We start from the raw sequence: 7,044 nt of genomic DNA, 5'->3' as shown, positions 1-7,044 counted from the left end.
ATGGACAACAAAGCAGGAACATCCAAGGGCGTCACGGCTGTTCCGACTAAAGACGTGCCACTGGCATGTCTGCACCGCATCAAGCGAGATATCACGGACTTCAACGTTGACCCGCCACCGGGTATCTTCATCGCGCCCGCGGAGAACAACATCACAACGATCAACGCCATCGTGATGGGTGCTAAAGGTACGCCGCTCGAAGGCGGGTTCTTCCACTTCTGCGTGCAATTCACCGATAAGTACCCTCTCGAACCACCGAAGGTGCGCTTCATGACGACGGACGCTGGGCGGGTTCAGTTCAACGAACACATCTACAAAAACGGCTCCATCTGCCTCAGCACGCTGAACACATTCGGATCGACGTGGACCCCAGCCCAGTCGCTAAGCAGCCTCCTCGTTTCCATCCAATCGCTGCTCTGCGATGTGCACAAGTTCAAGGACGAGGCGGTGAATAATCGCTTCGAATCCATCTTGCTGCACGAATCCATCAGGGTTGCTGTCTGCGATACGGTGGAATCTTGCCTTCGAACTGATTCGCCGTTAGCGCAGACCTTGATAGACAACGTGCTCCAGAAATTCTCAGAGTTTTACGACAGGTACGAAGAAGTGGTGAAGTCGAGGATGCAGCTTACTGGAACGCAAATGCATGACCCCGCCAGATTCAATGCAGGCACGTATCAGTTTGAAAAGCTGCTGACAAGGCTGCAAGAGTTAAAGCAAAAAGTCGCCGAGAGGAACGAAGCCGCTGCGGTGAAGGCTCAGACCTGATGCCCATGCAAGCTTTGTGACTCCATTCGCTCGAAGCTAGCCGCAACGTAATTCTTCTACAGTTGGTCAACCTTAGCGAAAGATTCCCGGACAAATTGGCATGCGGCATCTGCCCTTTCTCAAGACATCCCCAATGAACATAATCGGACGAAAAAAAAAACCTTTATTCGCCCCCATTTTATCTTGAAAAATCAAAGCAATCGCTTAAAGAAATGTGTGTTCAAAGTTTCCACGCGTACTTTATTTTTGTTGTGTCAGTTATACTATGCAATAAATTCTATTCCTTGCCAACATTGATGAATTGGCACGTCTTTTATGAGAACGAAGCAGACAGCAGAATAAATAATTTACCCTACCACAGTAAGGAGATATATCTATCTTTGGTTAAGCAATCTGCCATGCACACACCGAAGCCGCTAAAGCAATCCGCATGACGGATACGCAATAAATGGGGGCCGTAATTGGCTTCTTATTTAGAGTATACTATCAGTCACCCGTCGGCTTTTCTTTGAGTGAGGTAAGCCCAATTATATGATGGGCATGCTTTAAAATGTACCCTCGAAACGATGGCCTCTGTCTAAAATATATCAAAGTACGTCGACGGGAACTTGTCAATTTTTGCCTTATTTTGGGACATGAAATGTCGGAGTAATGTTGTCTTTTGTCGCAGAGATCTGCTGATGTTCTGATGTGTCGAAAGATCCTGAACAAGTTTCCCTAGTCGTACAGGCATCTCTAAAACCGCAGTATAATTTTACGACGTTTCGGAGGTATTTCTGCTGTTATGATTTGATTCCTGTTTGACCACACATTTTTCTACTGTAGTAGAAACATTTCTTGCTGTACTCCAGATCCATGCATTAATTACACTTTCTTTGATGTTTCCGCTTCTCTTCACCCACCGAGTGTCTTAGAGAAAGTGTGTGTCCCGCCTTTGTCCCGTGAAACCAGTACAGAGCTTTGTAGTTTCATATTCATTGCCCTGAGCGCGAAGTAATTCCCGATCAGTTTGGTCGTGAATATATTTCAGTTCTAGATTTCATTCAAGACAGTTTCACTCTAAACTGTCCTTTTTTTAGATAATTTCACACCTTCCTCTTAATACTTGTGGACGTCTGTACGATAATTAGCCAGTGCGACTCAGAAAAGTGTCAAAATATGCACGAGTTTTGTGTGTGTGTGTGTGTGTGCGTGCGTGCGTGTGTGTGTGTGTGTGTGCGTGTGCGTGTGCGTGTGCGTGTGTGCGTGTGTGCGTGTGCGTGTGCGTGTGCGTGCGTGTGTGTGTGTGTGTGTGTGTGTGTGTGTGTGTGTGTTGTGTGTGTGTGTGTGTGTGTGTGTGTGTGTGTGTGTGTGTGTGTGTGTGTGTGTGTGTGTGTGTGTGTGTGTGTGTGTGTGTGTGTGTGTGTGTGTGTGACTACATATGCCAGAAGTTTTCTACCTGTAAGACGTTTTACCACGGGGCAAGAAAATTTGGAGATCGGACATATCTCTGATCAGGCGAAAAACACACAAATCTTTACCAGCATAACTATCAGTTTATTGCGCTTATTCAAGAACCAATTTGTGAGCGAAACGTGACACAACACTTATTTGATTCTCGCTACGAGAAGCAAGTAGCCCGATTGCGCTATGACTGTACCGGTACTTCTTCGTACAGGCAATTTCCTACGTCCACAGCCTACGCACTTCGGCCGGTGACGATTATTCACGCTGCATACGAGGCTTATTTTGTCGTGTTCTCCTGTAGGAGTTCTCCAAATAACCTACGGGTATCCCTTTGCTCCTTATTCTTTAGGCCTATTAGTAAAGCAATTGTGTTCAGCACAGATGTACGGGCATGGGCTTCGTGAGCGCGCTCGTTTGCCGACGTGGTTTATTAATTGGTGGGTGATGTCAGAAACCGCCATCTTAACACGTACATTAGCAGGACACAACTGAACAGAATGTACATATTTCAGCTTCATTCGTTCCTGCATCCAAGTCGGGGTTGATGTGTATCACAAGCAATATGCGTCGTCTCAGTTCACTGCCATCGGAAAGCAATAAAGAAGTTATGACATTCGTCATCTGGCAAGATAAAGAGAAAGTAATGTCGTTGGCATTTTATATACAACGCGAATGAAGATGTACAAGGACTGCGTACGTTAAAAACGCAAGCCATTCATGGAGAGCGAAGCACAGTCACAACGGAAGCTGGAGAGTGGCTTCCTAGGACCCGGAGTAAGCTCTCTTAGGGCTGCTGTCACGAGTTCCCACTACACTGCTATTGGAATTCAGCGGAAAAGCCAGGTACTAGCAAAACATACGCAAGGCACTATATATTTTATTTATAAAGTACTGCATGCCATAAAAATGGCCCAAGCAGGAGTGGGAGGTGGTACAATATTGATATGACCAATTATAGATGTAAAGGTGTAGAGAAAAAAAAGAAAAAAAGAAAACAACAACAAGAACGACAGAAAAAATAAATCAGACAGGTGTACAGTATAATCGCGGGTTACATAACTCGCGCTTCAAAGTAATCTTCTAAAGATTTTAGTACATATATATAGAGAGGGGCTCTTTATTAAGAGAAGCAGTTATTTTTGTCGGCGTTTAAATATCGCTGGCATGCTATTTTGTAAAGGGTGTGGAAGGGGACTGAAATAGTTCAGGAGAGAAAAAAAATATATGAAAAAAAGTTATGACCAAGTGAACGTGACAAACTATATACATTAGGGTATCAGGTAAATGAAGGCTTGCTTATGAGAGACGTCGTATTATTATTAGAGTCTTCCGTCAAGGTCAACATTGCATAGGTAATTGATCAATGACAGAATAACCCGACGATGTTTTGAAGGTCCGTGCGCAGGGTTTATTATGTTGCGCATCGTTATTGTTCGTGGCATATCATGCCCATTTCTTTTTAAAACAGTTGCCTCTCATTGCGGTACGTGGGGCATTCTAGTAGTACGTGCTGCACTGTCTCTATGCTGACACAGTTATCAAAACATGGACTTGTGGTATGCCCTAAACAATACGTGTATGCCCCGTTCAGTCGAAGACGATGACACTTTATTGATGCGATCACTCATAGCAATGAAAAAAAGGCTGAGCCCTTTGTAATGAATCGGAAATATGAAACGGCCCTCTAGTTATCTAAACTGCTTTTTCTAACGCGTGTTGGTTATTTCAGTATCCTACAAATCATATTACATACGCTAATGTCAGAGAGAGAGAGAAAGAAATGATGTTGCTTAGGTCACAAAAAAAAAACGGTTCATTGGGGCCTCATAACTTACTAGCAAGACCCTCTGCACTAGCTGAGGGCCCTTCGCTCCTCGGTGACGTCATCACAGCACAACGGGCACGAAGGACGCGTTCTAACAAGTGACCATTGCTGGTTTTTAGGGCACAAATACTATACACCATTTCGTGTGAAGCACTGTTCGTCGATTGTTCTTTTTCAGCTTCCAGTACAACGGTACCCCGTACCCCGTGAATAATTGCTGCGTTTTGTTTTTCGCTGTGGTCACAATGCATCAGTTTGTGGAGAAGTGAAATTTGATTTGATCTATATTGCACAAATCATCGAGAGGTGCCACTCTCCTAATAGTACTTTTTCAACAACATAATGAAGGTCAAGGCTACGTATACTCTTGTAAGCATGACAAATAAGGTTTTTTCTCTTTATATCTCAAGGCAAAAGAAAGAAACAAATAAATAAAGAGAGAAACAGAGACAGTGAGAATGAAATAGGGAAAGAAAGAAACAATGAATGAAAGAGGGAAAGAAAGAAACAATGAAAGAAAGAGGGTGTTACATAGCTAGCCGGGCAGCCACGGCAAGCATACGCAGACAACCGCAGACTAGGGCAACGAGTGAACGTTTATTGTTTCGCGCAAGCTTCTTTTGTAGCTTCATCTACGAAGCAGGGAGAGGGGGAAAAGGGGGGCGGGAATGGCTATCGCTTCAGCCATCGACAGAAACACGAAGGGGGGAAAGGGGGGGGACGTAGAAGTAGGAGAGTTCAGTTCGCAACACTTCTCTCTTCTTAAAAATGGAACCGTTGTACTGGCTTGCGTTGTCTGGTAGAACGCCGAAGCACTGGTTCCGCGCTTGGGGTCGCCGCTTGTGTAGGACCGGCCTGTGGCATGGTTGGCACTGGATGGTCGTGGGGGCTTGCGGTAGTGAGCGCTTCTGGAGGCAGCACGGTGGAGCTTGTAGTTGAGGGCCCCGGCGATCGTTTCGGCAGCATGGACATATTAGACTCTGATAAGGATGCAGAGCCCGGCGATGGGGACTGCGATGCTTGTCGAGGGCGCACTTGGTCAACGTGGCGTCTGACTACAGAATGAGGAGTTTGGACGGTCACCATTCGGGATCCTGCAGTGGACTGCACACGCCCTGGTGTCCACTTTTCTCCGACACCGTAGTTCCGCACGTACACGTTGCTTTCTATGGGGACCACCCAGTCATCTGATGCCGGCGGCGAGTCTGCAACAGTTGAGGGAAAACACGCATCCAATCGTGAACGTAACTGGAACCCTAGCAGCAATTCTGACGGAGATTTTCCCGTCTTCTGTGGTGTTCTCCTGTAGTTGAACAGGAGCCGCACAAGGTTGTCCTCCAAATTACCCTCCCTCATCTTCCGAAGTCCATCCTTTATTGTACGCACTGCTCGTTCTGCCGCTCCATTAGACTGTGGATGAAAGGGCGCCGTTTTCAGATGCATTATGTTGTTCTTTGCCACGAACGTAGCAAAATCCTGGCTAGAAAACTGTGTCCCATTATCCGAAACAATGGTTCGCGGGACGCCGAATCGACTGAACATGGCGCGCAGACAGGTGATTGTGCTTGTTGTGGTGGCATGCTTTACTGGCACGGCTTCTATCCACTTGGTATGGGCATCTACTGCAACTAGAATCATCTTGCCTGCTATGGGTCCGGCAAAATCGACATGTAGCCGCGACCATTTTTCATTGGTTTTCGGCCAGTTTACTGGTGGTGCCGCTGCCGGCATTGGCATGTTTTGGGCACAGTTCGTGCAGCCGGCTGAAAGCGCTTCAATATCGCGGTCTAGTCGGGGCCACCAAAATTTTGACCTTGCCACTGCTTTCATTCCTGACGAGCCTTGGTGGGTCTCGTGCAACAGTTTCAAAAGACGGTCCCGCGCTTTTTCCGGCATCACTACGCGATGCCCCCAATACACTAGACCATGGGCTACGGACAGTTCTAGTTTGCGGTCGAAAAACGGCCGCATCGTTTCCTCCAGCTGTTTTGCACTTTTGGGCCAGCCATGTAATATACAATTCTTTACCGCCGTTACTGCGGGGTCTGTGGCCGATAGCTGCTGTAGCTCCCGTGTTGTGATAACGCCATCGTCAAAATTATCCAGAGCGAGGACATATTCCGGTGGCTCACCCACGTCATCAGCCTCCGTAGACCGCAGTGGCAGCCTGCTCAGGGCGTCCGCGTTGAGCAACTGTTTTCCCGGCGTGTATTGCAGCTTGTAGCGGTAGCCACCCAAGTACAGTGCCCAGCGCTGGATACGTGCTGCAGCCAGGGGTGGCGTCGGGCGGTCGGATTGCAACAAGCTCAAGAGGGGCTGGTGGTCCGTCACGAGAGTGAATTGGCGACCTAAAAGGTAATCACGAAACTTAGTGACGCCAAACACTAAAGCCAGGGCCTCTCTTTCCAGCTGAGAGTAATTTTTCTCGGCGGCCGTCAGTGTACGGGACCGGAACCCAATGGGTTTTGGCATGCCGTTACTCGTGTGAAAAAGCGCCGCGCCCACACCGTAAGGGGAAGCATCACATTCGAGCTTCAACTCTTTCAACGGGTCAAATTGAACAAGAACCTGAGCTTGCATTAGGCTGTCTTTTGCTTTCTCAAAGGCAGCTTCTTGTTGCCGCCCCCACTGCCATACTGTGCCCTTCTCCAAAAGTTTGTTGAGCGGAGAAAGTAGAGTGGACATATTTGGAAGAAATTTGGCATAAAACGTCAGCATTCCTAAAAAGGAACGCAGCTCCGCCACGTTCTGTGGGCGAGGTGCCTGAGCGATCGCTTCCAAATTTTTCTCTGTGGGATGAAGACCCTCTCTGTCTATCCGATGGCCGAGATATGTGACAGAAGGCTGTCTAAAGCTGCACTTATCAGACCTTAGCTTAACTCCGTGTTCACGGAACCGTTGCAACACACTCTTCAGGCGTTCACTCCCATCGCCACGAGCCTCCGAAACCAGTACATCATCAAGGTAAGCCTGAACCCCTGGCAAACCTGACAGTATTGCCTCCA

At 47.4% G+C, this 7,044-nt stretch overlaps 1 pseudogene; it reads left to right on the top strand.

Moving 5' to 3' along the window:
- On the top strand, positions 1–768 carry LOC142774236 (ubiquitin-conjugating enzyme E2 Z pseudogene; annotated as a pseudogene).
- Positions 769–7,044: the final 6,276 nt, after the last annotated feature.

Source organism: Rhipicephalus microplus, chromosome 10 (genome assembly GCF_043290135.1).
Source record: "Rhipicephalus microplus isolate Deutch F79 chromosome 10, USDA_Rmic, whole genome shotgun sequence".
NCBI classification, from domain to species: Eukaryota; Metazoa; Arthropoda; class Arachnida; order Ixodida; family Ixodidae; genus Rhipicephalus; species Rhipicephalus microplus.
This window is presented reverse-complemented; position numbering and strand designations above follow the sequence as displayed.